This window comes from Meles meles, chromosome 4 (assembly GCF_922984935.1).
Source record: "Meles meles chromosome 4, mMelMel3.1 paternal haplotype, whole genome shotgun sequence".
NCBI lineage: Eukaryota > Metazoa > Chordata > Mammalia > Carnivora > Mustelidae > Meles > Meles meles.
The window spans coordinates 159783131-159803443 of record NC_060069.1 but is presented as its reverse complement, the minus strand read 5'-3'; the positions used below and the strand labels follow the sequence as shown (position 1 = coordinate 159803443).

Sequence of the window (20313 nt, the reverse complement as noted above, 5' to 3'; positions counted from 1 at the left end):
TGTAATGATACATTTTTCCTTTTTGGTATTTTAAAGGATCATGGCTAAAATACAATGGGGATTTCTTGATACCATTTCATGTACACAGACATAAAATTGTGTCCATTCTGATGATTGTGCATCACTGAGCACTTTATCAAGTACATATCTGCACAGCGCATGTCAGGTGTGAGCTTGATGGACCTGACGCAGTGTGGGTGCATTATAGAAGTGCCTCCTTTCAGCAGTGGGTGGAGGAGATGGACAGATAATTAAATGGGCCATGATAGGGAAGGACTATGATGGCAAGACAGAGGCATAATATATTCTCTAAATTTCTCAAATTTGTTAATTCATATTTTCTTCAACTTAATGCTCTCAGGTGATGTGAAGAGATGATTTATTACTTGCTACTAGGTTGCTCTGAGTTTCAGCATTTCATTAAAATGAAGCCTTACACGTTTGTATTTCAGAAGGTAAGAAGGAAGATGAATACAGTAAGGACCTATTTTCCTAAAATTAACACTCAGGCACATATGTAGTTAATGGAACTTAGAACTTTCCCCTTAAAAAATAGTTATTAAACACAAATGGACAAATCTGATGCTAATGTTGAGGTAGCTCCATTATTTATCTTGGTTGCCTGCAGGGAGTCACAGTTGCATAACCTCAGGTAAAGGAAACAAGTACACTTTGGAAATACACAGATGTTTCACTCTTTTGGGAAAATCATCTTTTCTCCATTTAGAAATTATTTCATATTTAAACTCTCCAGACATTTTCTTTTTCTCCAAGCAGATGCTTTTTATAATAATCCGAGATAGCTAAAACTACTTTTTAGGAGACAAATGCCATCTGTTCTAGAAAGAATAAAACTCACATGACCACTGAGATGTTATAATGGCGTCCTGTCACCCACACTGGGAGTTTAAAAAAGGTGAACCAATTTACTCTTTTCCAGCACCCTTCCTGTGTAAGATGCTGTGTAAAATGCTGCCAGTAAGGCTGGATGGCCTCTGTAGACAGAAGTAGGAGAGCTAGCAAGACTGGCTTTTGGTAGGTCACCAGAGATGGAGATGGGGTGGGTCTTGGGAGTGCTGGATTTTGCTCTCTGCACGTGACCTCGATGGAACCATTCTGTCTGCTCTTCTCATGTCTTCTAATATGATGTGATCCCATAACAAACATTGAATCCTGATGCCCAAGAGCAACCATTCTCAGTATGTAGCCCTAGACCCCCGAGGGTCTCCAAGACTCTTGTAGGGACCTGCAATGTCCCAGATGTTTTCTCAAAAATTCCAACATGTTCTTTGGCTGCTTCACTACTTTGATATTTGCAATGAAGGTAAACTGCTGGTGCCTTAGCACAAACCAAGATCAGTCACATACCTTTCATGCAGGTATTGTGCTGTATTCTTCACTGCCACACATTCACAGAAACGTCCCTTATGTAGCCATAAAATCCTTAATTTTATTAAATCTCCATCCTTCAGTACCAACCTGACTTCTTAATGCTCTACGTGAAAAATGGGAAGTTCCCACGAGATACTTGGGAACGTACACACACAGGATGAGTATATCAAGGAGAGCACAGTGCAGTTGAGCTGCGAGCTGAATTATCAGGTTTTGTTTTGTCTTTCTTTTTTTGTTATTACTTTTTAAAATTTCTTTTCAGCATAACAGTATTCATTGTTTTTGCACCACACCCAGTGCTCCATGCAATACGTGCCCTCCCCAATACCCACCACCTGGTTCCCCAGCCTCCCACCTCCCACCCCTTCAAAACTCTCAGGTTGTTTTTCAGAGTCCATAGTCTCTCATGGTTCACCTCCCTTTCCAATTCCCTCAACTCCCTTCTCCTCTCCATCTCCCCATATCCTCCATGTTGTTATGCTCCACAAATAAGTGAAACCATACGATAATTAACTCTCTCTGCTTGACTTAGTTCACTTCGCATAATCTCTTCCAGTCCCAACCATGTTGCTACAAAAGTTGGGTATTCGGGGCGCCTAGGTGGCTCAGTGGGTTAATCCTCTGCCTTCAGCTCAGGTCATGATCTCAGGGTCCTGGGATCGAGCCCCATATCGGGCTCTCTGCTTGGCAGGGAGCCTGCTTCCTCCCCTCTCTGGCTGCTGCTCTGCCTACTTGTAACCTCTCTCTCTCTCTCTCTCTCTGTAAAAAAGAAAAAAAAAATTAAAAAAAAAAAGTTGGGTATTCATCCTTTCTGATGGAGGCATAATACTCCATCGTGTATATGGACCACATCTTCCTTATCCATTCGTCCGTTGAAGGGCATCTTGGTTCTTTCCACAGTTCGGCGACCATGGCCATTGCTGCTATGAACATTGGGGTACAGATGGCCCTTCTTTTCATTCCATCTGTATCTTTGAGGTAAATACCCAGTAGTGCAATTGCAGGGTCATAGGGAAGCTCTATTTTTAATTTCTTGAGGAATCTCCACACTGTTTGTTCTCCAAAGTGGCTGCACCAACTTGCATTCCCACCAACAGTGTAAGAGGGTTCCCCTTTCTCCACATCCTCTCCAACACATGTTGTTGTTTTTCTTTTTAATGGGACCCTACTGTTACTTAAAAGGACAATGAGTAGAAAAACTATGAATATTAGGATTATAGATATCGAGCAGATATTTTCTTAAAAATGGACCGAGGTGAGTCTGTCACTTCATGGAAAATAACCGACAGGGTTTAGTTCAGTGGTAAAATCTGACCTTTTAAATAAAAATTAAAATTTTTGGAAATCGTTATCCACCATTGTGTGCTTGACAGTCTTCTGACCTCAGAAAGACTTTTCTGCTAAGATCAGTGATGAGACTCATAAATATGATTTTTTGATGTTGTATATCGAAATGTGTCAACATCTAGAAGATCGGCATAGTTTGGTGAATGATATGTAAATCATTTTGTAATGACTTATAAATGACTTTTTCTAAATGACTAAGGCATGATGATACCAAACTCATGCATCAATAATATATCCACTCAAATCTGAGGTAGAACTTTGGGTGATGAATTTTAATATAACAGAACATGAAAAGACCATTGCAACCAACCTTTCAGAAATGACCAAAGAATATCCACAGTGATCCATGAAAGCTATGAAAGCACTCCTTTATTTTCCAGCTACACATGTGTGAAGCTAGTTCATCCTGATAGACTTCCACCGGATGAACTTAACATGGGAGATGAATGCAGAAGCAGATATGAGAATTGCACAGTCTTCTATTAGGCAGAGACTTACAAAAGGCTTACAAAGACTTACAAAATGGAACATTGCACTCTTGTCTCCACTTCTTTTTGTTTTAGAAAATATAGTTATTGTTATTAAAAGAATATTTATATTAACATGTAATGGTTACTATTTCATTTTTTAAAGAAAAACAAATATTTTATAACTTTAAAATTTTCTGCGTTACTAAAAATCGGTGAGTCACGTAGTGAAAGACTCTTTGAGGTCCTCAATAATTTGTAAGTTGAATGGTCCTTACACCTGCTCCATGAGGTATCAGAGGAAGGTGCCTCTGGAATGGGGGCAACTTCGGCCCACAATGCCTGCTTCAATCACAGCAGATTAGTGACTATTTTTTATTTGGGATTCTGTGTTGATCCCTACTGGAAGAATTCATCACTCATCTATGTAAGATTTAGAAATATGTTCTCTAGGGGCGCCTGGGTGGCTCAGTGGGTTAAGCCACTGCCTTCAGCTCAGGTCATGATCTCGGGGTCCTGGGATGGAGTCCCACATCGGGCTCTCTGCTCAGCAGAGAGCCTGCTTCCCTTACTCTCTCTCTGCCTGCCTCTCTTGTGATTTCTCTCTGTCAAATAAATAAATAAAATCTTTAAAAAAAAAGAAATATGTTCTCTAGAGCAAAGAAATTTGGAGACAGAAAAAAAAAAATCATTACATAATGTTGCTTGCCATGTCTAACCAAAAAAATGGATATAACCATTTCACATCCTTCTAAGGGCAGCATCAAGTTTATGTGAGTTAGTATTGTAATGCACTTAGAACATACTTGTCACTACTAAGTTTATATGAGTGTTTGTTGAATAAAAATGAATGAATAGGTAAACATCAAGTGATGATGTATCTGTAGATTGCATCACCAGGCAGGTAACCAGGATGACATGATTCAGGAAGTTTGTCCAAGCCAGGCAGGTTCAGAGAGGACATCTTCAGATGTATGCGTTTCAACAGGCATTCTCTTATAAACATGGTGGACATATAAAGACCATAAAAGCCCATGCTGGGCGCCTGGGTGGCTCAGTGGTTTAAGCCGCTGCCTTCGGCTCAGGTCATGATCTCAGGGTCCTGGGCATGATCTCAGGGTCCTGGGATCGAGTCCCGCATCGGGCTCTCTGCTTGGCAGGGAGCCTGCTTCCCTCTCACTCTCTCTGCCTGCCTCTCTGCCTGCTTGTGATCTCTCTCTCTGTCAAATAAATTAATAAAATCTTTAAAAAAAAAAAAGCCCATGCTAATCAACCACCAGGCACATAAGAAATTAGTGAACTGACTGTCCAGTGTAAGTGGGCTGGTCCTCCCAAGAGCCCTAATTCTGTCTAGAAACTAGAAGAAATTCAGTTTCCAATACAGAGCTCTCCATCCCTATACCCTAAAACTGTGCGAAACACCTACCAGCTGTGGGATCCTTGTCTTCCCACCCAAGTCCTTTGTTCCTCAAGCAGTGAGTGCTGACTATGGGAGATGCAAAACCCAACAAAACCAAACACTGTCTTTTCTTGAGAGAAAATCCGTACTTATAGGGAAGATTTTAATATGTAAGCATAATTCCAAAATAAACATGGCAGATAGCACATGGATGTTGCTTAACTAAGGTCCAGCTGTAAGGATTTCTTAGCTTGGCTGTCAGGGACAAGTTATTTCCCATTTAAACACAAGAAGGGGAATGGGTAGCTTCTGACTTTATAGGAAAAGGAAATGAATAACAAGAATGAAAGCTTTAGCTTAGGGCAAGAAAGTGCAGGGTATCTTGGGGAGTCCTTTGGAGTCAGCTGCAAAAGGTTAGAATTTGGGATAAGGTCAGATTTAAGGGGACCTTGAACTTCAGGATAACCATTTGCACTTTGTTCAGAAGCACTGAAGGGCCATTAAATTTGAGTCACTTTTTTAAATACCTGAACAAAAGAAGCAGATCACCAAAGAGTAGGCAAGTGCCTAGAGGGCAGGGGTTCTATAGGCTGCCTGTGGCCCTGTACCAGGGAATTTTTGTAGCTGTGTGTTCAGTAATAGCCAGCTGGACACAAACATCCTCAGTAGGCATTGTACGTGACATCACTGTAAACTGAATTTGTTATAAAGATATATTGCATTGCTAATGCTGCTACTGATGTTACAGAAGTAACAGAGATAAAAGGGCTTGTGAAGGGTCATAGCAGGAGTTAAGGGCCTTCATTCACCAAGTTTTCTTCATGTGAAGAGACGCAGCCATGTCAAGTTGGGTGTTTTACCAGTGGTAGGCACCCAGTTCTGGAGCACCCAGCAGAGACAGATGTAAGTTGCTCCTAAACACTGCTATTTTCACCTTTCATCTCATCACTAGACTGAAACCACCAAAACCAATCAACGTCACCCTTGCATTTGGAAATCGCCCTTATTATAGCGGATTAATGAGCACTAAATCTGATGTATCTAAATTTAGCTAATTCCCAAGGTTAGAAAATTTTTGGAAAGTAGGCAAATTGTGAAGAATCCCTTTCATGTAGTCTCTGTTGCGAGTGATTTTCAATGCAATGCTGTTCCGTTATTGTTTGCTGTTTAAACATCTTTTTAACCTGTTTTTGTGAACTAAGTATATAATTTAGAATGGGAATTAAGTTGTCTTTTGGTAAGATGTGGGAACAATGAAGACAAAAATAAACAACATCCCCCTAATAAGTTCAAATTTAAAATTGCAAATGTCCTGTTGGTTTAGGAGGTTAACACTGTTAATGCTATTCTGAAGCATAATGAGTTGTCCTTGAGTTGGAAGGCTTGATGAGGGCATTTACATCATGCGGGCACCAAGACACAGCTTTCCCTCACTAATGGCTTAGAAGGGGCTTCAGAGAGAGTCCTGGTAATCAGGTTTGACATTCTGAATTGATGGCTGATGGAGTGTAAGGGCCAAGGTATGGAGTGATCTCAGGGACTTTTAATAAGACTTAGCAAAGATCAGGACACGCAGTCAACCACACAGCAAAAGCCAATATTCCCCACATCTATTTCTTAGGAGGGCCCCTGAGCAAAAAATAAGTGAGAGAAAATAAAGTAAAATAAATCACAAACATATAGAAGCTTTAATAGAGTTTTGTTTATAGAGTGATTCTTTTATGAACTGCTTTATTGTCCAGTTTCTTTGTGTTCATTAGTTTAGAGAGAACACAAAACTAATAACAACGTCTGAATATTTCTGTGTGTATGTGTGTGTGTGTTTTTTAAAGTTTATGATTTAAGAAAAAGAAAGAAATTCCTTGCAAAGAAAATGATGGCATCTACCCAGAAGTCTCCAAATTATATTATTAAACCTATCTTCACTACTTTCAGTGATCCTAAAATATGAACTTAAAAATTGCTCTCACCCTTTCCAACCTAATATAGAACAAATGTTACAGTCTCCAGGTAGAAAACGTGCCTCATTTTAAAGCTGGATACCAAAGTGACTGAATTTTTGATTAAAAAAAAAAATCTGAAAGTAAGAATAGGCCTGACCTTTGAAGAGAGAAATTTCTTGCCTTCAAAAATGGCTTTCATTTTTTTTTCCATTAAAATAAAAATAAACATAAAATAAAAAAGAATATCACAGAATAGCCTCTTCTCAAGTTAAAAATACGGAGCCACATCAAATTATTTTTGGAACTAACCATGAAAGGAAAGGGAGGAGGAAGTTCAAATATAATGTATTACCATTTCTTATTGGAATTAGTTTTCATAAAAATTTTGCAAGTCTTTTGGCAAATTAAACTACCTGGGGGCAGTGTCGTTGTGTCACCTGTAATGATGACTATCCCTTGGCCTCTCATTCCTAGTTTATGCATGCTACCTAACTCTATTTTTCCTTTCTTTTAAATTTGCCCTAGAGTGCCCTTGGGAAGTGAGTAACATGTATTAAAGATCCTGGGGTTCATTGATTTTTAAACCCCTCTCCTATCCAGGACTGCCTATCTCTCTATCTTAATCTCTCCTACTGCTCCCCAGTTAGACACAAAAAACCTGAAGTGTGTACTGGCATGTGAAAATTTCCCTCTACCCTTCAAGGTTCTTTGGCTGGATCTAAGAATCATTGGACATTAGACAGACTAACAGGAGAAAATCAAACACAAATTTGATAACTTTCATTCCTCCTGATTACTTGGGAGAGACCCAGGAAAGCTTGAGTAACTCACCATAATAGTGGAGGCCATTGCCTTCTATTCCATCTTTAACTAAAGACAGAAGATTTGGGAGTGGAGAGGTCAGTTATGGGAAGTGACCAAGAAAAGCACAGTGGGGCTCCTGGGTGGCTCAGTGGGTTAAAGCCCCTGCCTTTGGCTCAGGTCATGATCCCAGGGTCCTGGGATGCTGCGGGCTCTCTGCTCAGCAGGGAGCCTGCTTCCCCCCTCTCTCTCTGCCTGCCTCTCTGCCTGCTTGTCATCTCTGTCAAATAAATAAATAAAATCTTAAAAAAAAAAAAAAAAGAAAGAAAGAAAAGCACAGTGAGCAGGCTAAGATTGTTATGCAGATTTAAGTCTCTGCCAACTCCACTGGTAACAGTTTCTAGAGATTTAGTCATTCCTCCCTTCCTGGTACTGGGAGAGAAACACTTTACACATGGAGATTTACCTTACACGTGTAAATGTCTCTTACAAAAGGGTCATTTCCACTCAGTTTTCAGAGCTTCTTTTGTGTCTGTGGCCATCAGAAAGGATGCCAAAGAAGCAAAGCTTGGGGGAGCAAAATTTGCTCCCCTACATGTGTCTTTGGTCCCAACAATATGTGTTGAAAATCCTTCTCTCCCTGTCCTTTGAGTGAAATTCATCCATTTTTTTTTCAAAAATTCAGCACAAGATAGAGGCTCTCCCAATCTGTCCTCCTCTAGGAAATAGATATCCTTGCCATCCTCTCTGCTCTCTCTTCTGTAAATATTTCTGTCCGAATAAGGGCTTGGATTACTAGCTATGCATCCCAACCTCCCAAATACCTTTGTTGCTGAGGCTCTGGGAGGGGTTAGAGTGCTCTCAGGGGCATGGGGGTGATGGGGTCCATATTCTATAATTTTTCACTTTACCTGTGTGAAAGCTATCTGGTTTGCCGTAGCAGAAAGGATGTGGCACTGAGAGTCAGGCAGACCTGGGTCACGTGACCTCAGTCCTCCTGTTGTGTGACCTCGTGGAACGATCCATAGCTCATTGATCAATGATCCATAGCTCATTCAACTCACAGGAGTGTTGAGGGTTTGAAGAACAGAGGCAAAATGCCTGGGACTTAGAAATCAGTAAGGACCCCTTGGTCTCCCTCACGTTCACCTGAGTGAAGTAGGTATGGATTTGCTGCAGAGGTTGGCCACGTTCACCTGAGTGAAGTAGGGTATGGATTTGCTGCAGTAGATAGACCTTCACAGGTTGGCCCTCTGTTAAACCACTCAACAGCTAGATTGTGGAATTTACTCGTTAACTATTGTAAAACTTCATCAATTTAATGTCTTTCTTTAAAAAATATCGGTTTGGCCCCAGAAACTTGACTTTGAGGAACTAATTAAGGAAATAATTAGAAATACAGATAAAGATCTATGTGGAGAGTTTTATTTTATTTTAATTATAACAGTAAAATATTAGAAGCACCCAAGAGTAGATAGGTTAATTAAATGATTGTATATCCACACAATGGATTAGTACACAGCATTAAAATTATGTATTCAAACCTTTCAGTGACAGGAAATCATTGCTCAACACTCATACGATATATATGGAGTGCACACATGATAAAAATATTGAGTAAAATAAACCGAATGAAAGCTTTTTAAATAACAATATAATCTCAATTATCCAAATATACACACATATACATGTAGGAAAAAACACAGAAGGAATAGACAAAAATGTTAAGAGCAGTCAGTGTTTGTCAGTTGTAGTGGGGAGCTAGTCCACTCTGGGAATTCTGAAGGATTTATATTTTGTTATTTATTTTTCAGATTTTTCAGTGTGTCTCTAGTATATTTGTAATCAGAAAAAGTGTAATTGAAAAACCTCATAAACATGAAAATACGGACATCTATATACCTTGATTTTTAAATATATGCTGATAAACATAGAAATTGAAAAGCTAGAATTTTCTTTGTGTTTTCTCCTATAAAATATAAACTCCCCAGGGCTGGGCATATGTCTTTTCATGTCTAAAGTCCAGCTCACTTCTTTGGGGAAAGTCATTAATTTTTAAAAATTTTTATTTATTTTTAAAATTTCTTTTCAGTGTTGCAGAATTCATTGTTTACGCACCACACCCTGGGGTCCATGCAGTACGTGCCCTCCATTTTTCACTTTTCTTGTAACTAATATTTATGGACTGCCACTCTGGGCCAGACTTTGTGTGCTTGGGTCCTGAGGGATTCTTAGATGTTGAGGGGGGCTTGGGGTGTGGCTTTCAAAAATGGGCAAGACCAAGAAGCCAGTTTATTCACTACATTGCAGTTCTCTGAATGTAGAACCCGCACGGGAAGAATAAATAAATAATAAATAATTTTTACTCTCTTGATAAATGTGGATAACCATTTACTGCTTATGGGCACTTTTATGGCATCAGTAGGATTATGGGATTAATAGGATTACATGTTTGGGAAACACGGGGCCCTGGTTATCAGGAATTCCTGTTCTTTATTCCCTGTTCAAGTATGAGATTTGAGAAATGGATGGCATGTTTGAAGACAGTAGGCAGAGTAGTCATGGAGAAGAGGGTAATTAGAAAATACTTTTGAAGGGGGCGTCTGGGTGGCTCAGTGGGTTAAAGCCTCTGCCTTCAGCTCAGGTCATGATCTCAGGGTCCTGGGATCAAGCCCAGTATCAGGCTCTCTGCTCAGCAGGGAGCCTGCTTCCCTTCCTCTCTCTGCCTGCCTCTCTGCCTACCTGTGATCTCTGTCTGTCAAATAAATAAATAAAATCTTTAAAAAAATTTAAAAAAATACTTTTGAAGGAGGGATGGTGAAGTAGGGGCTCACCCTGGGGGCTTGTTTGGTACGCATAGTCCCCACAGCCCAAACTCCCTTATCTGCAGCTTCACCTCCCCTCAGGGGGGGAAGAGGGAAGGGACTGGCCACAGTTTCTTTCCTCTGCAAGAACCCAGGCCACATTCCAAGTCCTAGGATACACAATCTGTAGTAACATCCTCCACCAAGGTGACATTTTGGAGGTAGCGACTCTTCAATTCTTTGTGGTAAGGAACTTCCAGTGAAAGCAATGGCATGACAGTTCTCCAAACACTGGCAGTGAGCAAGTGTTTAGTGAGTGAGTATGTGCCGTGCTCCGCGGGGTGCTGTGGGGACGTCAGCTTGGACCTGTTCATAAGGAACATGCATTCTGGGGGTCCTGCTTTGACATGGCACTCACTTGCCTAGGAGAAAACTCTGTGGTGAGGATGAGCCTTGGACAGAGGGGTAAAGCTCAGCACAAGCTGACGAAATTAAGTATTCCTCCTGGAAGAAAGAAAATTAGAAGACTGTGAGTTGTACTTCGAAATCACTCGCGGCACATCCTTTCATTCGATTAGACTGAGCCGGGCGTTCTTTGATGTTCTGCACGTTTTGCCTGCAATTTGTCTGAAGAATTATGGCATTCTTTTCTCAAAGAGGAAGTGGGCACATTGTCTAAAATTCAGCACCCATCAAGATTTCTGTGCTTTGTGTTTATGTACCCGGAGACCTTTTACTGTAGCGTTGGCTTTGTGTTTAAAACTCATTGGAATGAGTAAATGCACATCGGAGCTCATTCTGGGGTAAGAGTGCCTGTGTGTGCACAGCTCCGTGGAGGGTGTTCAGGACTACAGTGATTTCATGCAACTTGATCCATCTGATAGGAATAGCCATATATTTTGAAATAGCTTTCCATGAAAGCTATTTTCCTAGGAAGAACTCTCTCTCCACCTCCCCTCCCTTGCAAAGAAGGATGGCTATGGTTTGCTCCCTCTTGTTTTGACCTTGTTCTACATGAGATGGGCAGAGGTGAGCTCTTTGAGATGCCATTATAGGTGAAACGGTATCCTCCAAAATCACATGTTGAAGTCCTCACCTGCCCGTAGTCTAGAATGTGACTGTATTTAACAATAGATCAATCAGTTAAGAAGATGTCAGACTGGAATAAAGTGGCCCTTTATCCAATATGACTGGTATCCTTGTAAGAAGAGGGAAAACTGGACATTGGCACAGAGGGGACATGGTCACATGAAGACAGAGGTAGAGATCAGTTATATAGCCACAAGTGAAGCAGTGTGTGGGGCCACCAGAACCTGGAAAAGGTAAAGAGGCATTCCCATCTAGAGACTTTGGAAGGAACATGGCCCTGCTGGCAACTTGATTTCACACTCCTGGTCTCCAGAAATGTGAGAGAAGAAATCTGTGTGGTTTAAAGCACGCAGCTGGCGGGACTTTGTTACAGCTGCCCTAAGAAACTAATACAGATGCCATACTGAAGGATGAAGCCAAAGGCAAGACACAAAACAAGTTGCACTGGCAATCAATGAACTCATCAAAGGCCTTCCGTCTCCCACCATGGGTTATTCAAATCTGCTTTTTGCACCTGTCAGTTTGAAAACGAACAATCCCTCTCTTGGCTGCCTGTTACAGATCCTTCTAAATTTGTTGCTGTCTAACAGATGACTGATAGACTCCATGCTCTTTACTTCTGTGCAGTAGAGAAAAAAATGAACAAAAACAGCTTTGACTGAATATTGAAATGAGGCTCACAGTCCTCCAGAGAAGGTCTGAATTTGAAACGGGTGAGAGAAGTCAGAGGAAACGTGGTTACGCAAAACTCACCTGAGACACCATCCCACAAATGCTCTCCCTCCCACGTATGCTTGCAGCTCTCCTCCCCAGGAGGTTTCCACAGGGCAGGAGCGAGAGTCAGGCGATGAAGGGGCAACAGCGAAGGGACAACAATTGGGATTTGTTCTCAGTGATACACAGCGGTGATCCCCAATGCAGTGAACACCCAAGTTCATGTCAACCTGCCTTCTTTGAAAGGTACATTGTCTCTTGTTCATCTCTTCTCCTCAGCTACACAGATGTTCTCTCACTTCCTATTCTCAGAAAAACTCTGCGCTCACGTTTTCCTCTACATGCTGACTGAGCATTGTGTATGGTCAGGTGTGTGGGGGCAATTGGAATGGACACAACAGTTGACCACGGTACATGAAGAAGATCTTTTGGAGAGTGCTTATCCATCTAGTGATTAGAACACAGTGTATTTTCTTTTTAGAACAAGAGTTAAAGGTACGCTGTTCTCATTTCTTTCATTAACCTAAGCCAGCTGAATCCAGATTTCTGTTGCACTTTAGCTATGTGGGTTTTTTTTTTTTTAAGGAAAATCAATAATTTTATTTTATTCTTTAAAAAATTTCATTATATAAATGTAATACGCTGGCTGTGGTTTCGATGGTATGATCCCTGTCAACTTGGTCCGTATGGTTAAAATGATTTGAGGAATTTAACAAAGAACTTTGCAAATAAGCCTGTAAAGTATTAATGCTAAAATATCTGTGATGGGGTCACCCTTGTTTTTGTATCATCCTTCGTCGTGCTTGTTACATACAGCGGATAACTTTAGAATGAGTTGGGGAAAAAACAGTACCCTCCAGTCTGTTGTCGTTTTTAAAACATTAGCTTTTTCCTTATGGCCTTCATTTATGCTATTTCTCTCTATAAAATACTGGTTATTTAAAGGGACGTTCTCTAATTAAAATTTAATATCCAGAAATGAAAGAAAGATGGTTTCAGTGCTCGACATTTATAACGACTTTATTATATCCTCGCTCAAATGACAAGTTAAAGTTTTCTCAGCATGACAAGAGAATAATTTATCAGAAGGTATCAAAATGAGTAAAATGTATGCTGGAAAAAGCCCTTTTGTACTGTCTTTCAAGAAGAGAGCAAATTATCTTAAAATGTAAGGGATTTTATTCATCCTTTATAAACGATTACCCTGCTTTGATTAAACACATGTTGAATTAGATTGAAGGAAAAGGTAAATTTGCCATGCTGTATACCCACCCCCAGCATCTGAATGGTACAGGATCCTTATGCTGTCCACCATATTTGCTCTGAGAAATGTTTATGTAAACCAATAGGAAATGAATGTGTCCCACACAGAATTTGTGAGCAATTCCTGGGTGAGAAAATGCAGGAAGAAAATGGAGGGAATTTAAGAAAAAAGAAAAAGAAAGACTTGTTTACCCTGGAGCAATGAATTCATGTAACCATATCCTATTTGCATTGGAATGCATTCTCATAGGCTTTCGTAAAAGTGGACACAACTCTCAAAATGTAAAGTTGACATTTCTTAGAATTGTGTCAAATATTTTCAAAGAACACAATCTGAGGAGTCAATGGACAATGAGGGTCTAGTTCTTAAAATGGCCTTTATATTCATAGTTTTGCTATGGAGATTCAATATAGTAATGGCCATAAAATTTCTTTGTAAACGACAAAGCACATGGTTTGGTTTTTCAAATAGGAAGTAGATGCCTCCCAGTTTAAGACATGGGTGGAGGGCATCTGGGTGGCTCAGTGGGTTAAGCCTCTGCCTTCGGCTTTGGTCATGACCTCAGGTTCCTGGGATCAAGCCCCATATCGGGCTCTCTGCTTGGCAGGGAGCCTCTCTGCCTACTTGTGATCTCTGTCTGTCAAATAAATAAAATCTTAAAAAATATATATTAATGACTAATCTGTACCCAGTTATTCCATGATCTGGGATCTCTGTTGTTTCTTCTGATTTTTTCTTAGAGTAAATTGTTCCTTACTATGTTCCATGGTTTAGGATTGGAAACTCAGTGTTGGGCTTAAACATCCCTGGTAGCCTGTTTCTCCAGGGAAGATTGACCTTTGCTTCTGTTCCTTGGTCTCAGGAACTGGGTCACTCTATGCTAATTTCCTGGCATAAAGTTTCTTAGGCCCTGTAGGTAGTGTACGTCTAAAACTCAAAGCTGAGCCAACCTTATGCTGTGGTCAGACATGTTTCCTACCCAAACCCCAGGCAGGGACAAGCGAGGGTGTTTGGTAGGAATTGTTTTCTTCTGGTCTGCCCTGTGGGGAAGGTTTTGACTTTCTGCAGAGGCTGCCTCATCTCTTGCAGGACTGAAGCCTTTTCTTTCCTTTCCTCATTGCTGCCTAGGAGACCAGATGTCCCATGACACCCACAGCATCAACGAGATCTTGATAGTGTTTGATTTTTTCCTCACGTCTAGGTCCCTAAGGAATTTTCCTTACCCGACAGCTCAGACGCTCATTGAAATGGATGTTTATTACGTTGACCCGCCATCTCTAGTTTCTTCTGTGCAAGCATTTCATAATAATTAATCTTTTACGTTGTCAGAAATGAATGTTGCTATATCCTACTTTTGACTTGTTGACCATATTAAATTGTTTGAAAGAAAAATAGGAAAATATGATTCTAAATAATATGCCGTGTTTTTGTGACATAAATGACCAAAAGGAACTCAAGGAGGAGTTTTATTTCAATATTTAAAGGAAAATTCATTAGATGGTTGTATAGCAAGAATGCAGTTAAAAGTAATAATTAATTAAGGCTGGTCTGAGTGCAGTGGTGTTTACAATGAATTGATCACAGCCAGCTACAGATTTCTTTGCTCCTTCTCCACTCCCACTGTTTCACTTGATTAGCCTAAAGTAATAACAGTAATAATTAAGAAATACATGTGGAATTGAGAATCATGATTGCTTACACTTGAAACTGAAAAGTAATCTATCTGATAGGGTACCGTTACAACAGAATTCTGCTGATCACTAGTTTCTCTCTGGGCCCAAGAAAGAGCGAACAGGAATTGGTTAGAGATCAATAAAGTGGGAACCACGTGCCATTATGAGGAGGTATTAAGGTTGTGCAGATCCCACAGGAATCCGCGATTTCATTTGTGAGAGCAGTTCCCAGCCTGTGTTTCCCACCACGGGTTCAGTTCCGTCCCCCAGGGCGAGCCTGTGGGGCCTCAGACAGGCCAGCAGGGGGTGCCAGTGCTCCCCAAGTAGTGGCCGCTCCAGGGCCTGGCCGGGGTCTCCAGGCCACCCCAGCCCCTGCGCCCTGAGTGGAACGTTAAAGCAAGTCTCAGGAAAAGCCTTGTCCTTTCTACAGCTGCCTTCAGCTGAGGGCTCGGAATTTGAAAGTCTTGCGGAGACTTAGGACGGTGCAAGTGTTTTCCTTTTAGTTGTTCCGAGGAGGTCAAAGAACCCGTTAGGAGTCGTTCAGCAATGAAAAATAAATATGCTTGACTCAAGTGTCCCTTTCAATGGCCTCCTTTCATTTACATTTGCCGGGGAGGTGGCCTCGGGAAACATGAAGTACAAGCCCCGTGTTGGAGCTGCAAGGCTAGTACGTCGCCGGGGTGGGGGAGGGGGTGGTGTAATGGAGCCTGACTCTGCCTTTACGCAAGGTTGCGCTCCTCACGGCAGGCCTGGCCCGACGGACCGGCGCGACCCTGAGCTCCTTGTTGCCACCGGCAGCCCTGGTTAGAAGGGGACTCCGCCATTCTAACCGGTGTCAGGTGGTATCTCAATGTGGTTTTAATTTGAATCTCCCCGATAGCTAGTGATGGTGAACATTTGTTCATGTGTCTGATAGTCACTTGTATGTCATTGGAGAAGTGTCTGTTGGAGAGGATGTGGAGAAAGGGGAACCCTCTTACGCTGTTGGTGGGAATGCAAGTTAGTGCAGCCACTTTGGAGAACAGTGTGGAGATTCCTGAAGAAATTAAAAATAGAGCTTCCCTATGACCCTGCAATTGCACTGCTGGGTATTTACCCCAAAGATACAGATGTAGTGAAAAGAGGGGCCATCTGTACCCCAATGTTGATTGCAGCAATGGTCACGGTTGCCAAACTGGAAAGAACCAAGATGCCCTTCAACGGACGAATGGATAAGGAAGATGTGGTCCATATACACGATGGAGTATTATGCCTCCATCAGAAAGGACGAATACCCAACTTTTGTAGCAACATGGACGGGACTGGAAGAAATTATGCTGAGCGAAATAAGTCAAGCAGAGAGAGTCAAGTATCATATGGTCTCACTTATTTGTGGAGCATAACAAAGAACATGGAGGACATGGGGAGATGGAGAGGAGAAGGGAGTTGTGGGAAACTGGAAGGGGAGATGAACCATGAGAGACTGTAGACTCTGAGAAACAACCTGAGGGTTTTGAAGGGGCAGAGGTGGGAGGTTGGGGGAGCCGGGTGGTGGGTAATAGAGAGGGCACGTATTGCATGGAGCACTGGGCGTGGTGCAAAAACAATGAATTCTGTTACACTGAAAAGAAATTTTAAAAAAAGGAAAAAGAAAAAAAAAAAGGGACTCCGCTTGTTGGAAGGCTGTGAGCCTGGCCTTGACAACCGTACCCTGTTGGCCCCAGAGGAGCCCTGTCCCGGGCTGTGAATCATTATTCCCACTAATTTCATATTTGGGATTATTTTATTACTTGGAGTAATCCCACTTCTCCTTTCCCAAAAAGTCTTACCAACTTTTTAAAAAGATTCATGTATTCATTTTGGACACAGAGAGAGCACACGGCCGGGAGGGGCCGAGGAAGAGCAGAATCTCAAGCAGACTCAGCACTGAGCGTGGAGCTGGGCCCGGGGCTCGAACTCACGACCCTGAGATCATGGCCTGAGCCGAAACCAAGTGTCGGATGCTTAAACCGACTGAGACACCCTGCTGCCCCGAGGTTTATCAGTTTAAAAATGTACACGGGGGAGGGCGAGGCCTTGCAAAACCAACCGCATGCGCTCCGGCCGTGTTATCAGTGGCTCACAAACACCCGCCTGCACAGCCAGAGCCGTAACCCACGGTGTGAGACGGCAGACCTTTCAGAAGTCACAAGGCGGAGGAGCCAGGAAGACGGAAACACAGGTTCTCGACCCAGTAATTTCATATGGAGGAAGACGAGTCAGTGTCAGGACGACCCCTCGGCGAAGCTCGTCTGAGGAGACTCTGTGTATAGTGGACTCTCAAAGCCCATCAGTTGTGGATCGAAAGGACACGTTCATTTTTGGGTGCATACTTAATGAGCAACTACTTTGTGTGTGTGTGTGTGTGTGTGTGTGTGTGTGTGTGTTGCACGGTTCCAGGTGCTGAGACTACAACAATGAAAAGAAAACCCAGAAAGACACGTGCCTCCTCTGAGCTCCCTTGTTGTGCTTAGCATGACTTCTATTTAGACAATATGATGCTATACTTATATCAAAAAGGATGAATTTGATTTCTCTGTATGAACGTGGATAGAGTTTAAAAAGCATAATGTTGGGCGGAAAAAGCAAGTTTTCCCATAGTAAACAGTAAGCTGTTTATGTAAATTTGAAAAAAGAAAGAAGATACAGAAAAACAGATGTCCACTTCATGGATGCACGTAGGTGTGGGTAATGGAATAAAAACAACAGAATACATATAATAAAATCCCATGGAGCTCCTGGGTGCCTCAGTGGGTTAAAGCCTCTCCCTTCGGCTCAGGTCATGATCTCAGGGTTCTGGGATCGAGCCCCGCATCGGGCTCTCTGCTCAGTTGGGGAGCCTGCTTCCCCCCACCTCTGCCTGCCTCTCTGCCTACTTGTGATCCTTCTCTCTCTGTCAAATAAATAAATAAAATATTTTTTAAAAATCCTGATAATGATGGCGTTTTAGGAGGAAAAGATAGGAGAGGAGAAGGAACAAAGAGAGGAATTTATCTATTTTTTGTAAAGCGTCATTTCTTTCATTAAAATAAGTAGAGCACCTAAGAATGTTAACAGTGGTCAGCTCTGTGTGGCGGGCACGCAGGTGAGCATTACCTGCCTGTGGGCAGTTTGTACTTCTTCAATTACATGAAAAAGGGAAGGAGGATGAGGGACTGAGGACATAGGAGAGGGCAAGTAAGAAGACATAGATCGCTGTGAGGCCGGAACTTCCTCTAAAGCACGGACAGGCCGCTTGTGGACTGGGGACCTCTTGTCGTGATGCTGAGCCCTCTGCCCTGTCTCTCTCTGCTCTGGCCTGGTGCTGCCCCAGTGGCTTTCCCAGCCGCCGACTGTCTTGCTGCCTGGCTTCGGTAACATCGTCTACATCTTCCCAGTTCTGCTCCCTCTCCAACCATAATCTGACCTCTGCTTCACTTGGGTTTAGCTCTTCACTTGCAATCTGGACATCATCTGCCACTATCCTGGCACCAAGCCCTGGGCCTCCCAGCAGCCTACTGTACTGCTCACGACCTCAGTGGTGTAACACACGGACGGCCTGTCCTGTGCTTTCCCAGGTCACCAGCTTTGTCCTGGCAGGGCCCTCTGTGAGTCCAGATCTGTCTGGCCTTCCTTTTCTCCAAGCAACAATGTGTATAACTCACTCTCCTTGGAAGCACCATGCACATAGTGCATCTCAACGTTTGGTCATTCATGAACCACCTTTACGATTTCTGCAGTCACTGAATACCATCTTCTCTGTTATTTATCTGTCTACATGACTCATATTGTCTGAAGGCAACATCATCTTAAAGAACATGTGCATTGCTGCCTTTAAGTAGTATGGTTAGCTATGTATAGGTGTGTTTGTGTGCATCAAATACAAATATAGTGACAAATTTCACTCATATGTGGAATTTAAGAACCAAAACAAATGAGCCAAGGGAAAAAAAAGAAAGAGAGGCAAAACAAGAACCAGACTCTTAACTACAAAGAACACACTGATGGTCCCCAGAGGGGCAGTGGGTGGGGGATGGGAGAAATAGGTGATGGGGATGAAGGAGGGCTCCTGCTGTGATGAGCACCAGGGGTCCTATGGAAGAGATGAATCACTGTATTGTACACCCAAAGCTAATACCACACCATACATTAGCTACACTGGAATTAAAATACAAAACTTAATAAAAAAATTCTCAAATTAAAAACAATGCAAATACAGTGAAAACAAAACAGTAATATTAAATTCTGGCCAGATGCAGCTGCCTTCCAAAGGCTCTTAGCCAGTAGCTTACTTTTTTTTTTTTAAGATCTTTTTAAAAAATTTTTATTTATTTTTTTTCCAGCATAACAGTATTTATTGTTTTTGCACCACACCCAGTGCTCCATGCAATACGTGCTCTCCCTATTACCCACCACCTGGTTCCCCCAACCTCCCACCCCCGCCCCTTCAAAACCCTCTGGTTGTTTTTCAGAGTCCATAGTCTCTCATGTTTCATCTCCCCTTCCAATTTCCCACAACTTCCTTCTCCTCTCCATCTCCCCATGTCCTCCATGTTTTTTGTTATGCTCCACAAATAAGTGAGACCATATGATACTTGACTCTCTCTGCTTGACTTATTTCACTCAGCATAATCTCCTCCAGTCCCGTCCATGTTGCTACAAAAGTTGGGTATTCATCCTTTCTGATGGAGGCATAATACTCCATCGTGGCTTACTTTTCCTGTGATTAAGAAAAAAGGAAAAGGAGATCAACAAGTGTTGGGGGAGGAGCAGAGATCCTTTGTCCTCACAGAACATCCTGAGAATCAGACCGAAAGGAAGACAGAGGCATATAGCTGGCGGGGAGGTCGGGGCCGCCCTCCAGAGGCTTTCCCTTTGGAAGTCTTGGAAACACTGATGACGCGTGTTGGGTAAAAACTTCTCACTGTATGTTCTCAAGGCATTTCTTTATAAAATCTCATCAGCCTGTGTTCCCACAGTGGTCCTGTCCCATCCTGATTCATCATGGACATATTATCTTTCAGTCTTTCTTTACCTCAACACAAATGTATATTGAACTGACACTGTTTCACCATGCTTTGTATGGCTCATACATTTATGGTGAGGTTTCTTTCCCTATAACTTGAAATTAGCCTTTAGCCATGGGGTTACCTTCAACCCTATTACCAGCTCCATAATTGCTATATGACTGTATTAGTAATGTTTTGTTAGGAAAGATTCAGCCAGACGATGGGATTCATGGTCAGCTAGATGCTGAGAAGCCATTTGGGAAATTGAGTTACTCTCACAGCCTAAGGCTCTGGGACATGGAAGCTGGCATAGATTCTACCCAATCCCATTGGATCAGACCACTTAAAAACAAGAGGATCTAGTATCCAATCCCCGGGAGCTGTATCTGACATGACTTCTACCATGGTTGCGGG

General features: G+C 42.1%; 1 protein-coding gene across 1 annotated transcript in view; it reads left to right on the top strand.

Annotated features, from left to right (window-relative positions):
- Positions 1-20313, top strand: part of DSCAM (DS cell adhesion molecule) — an 818243-nt gene that overhangs the window by 452277 nt on the left and 345653 nt on the right. The window lies entirely within an intron of this gene.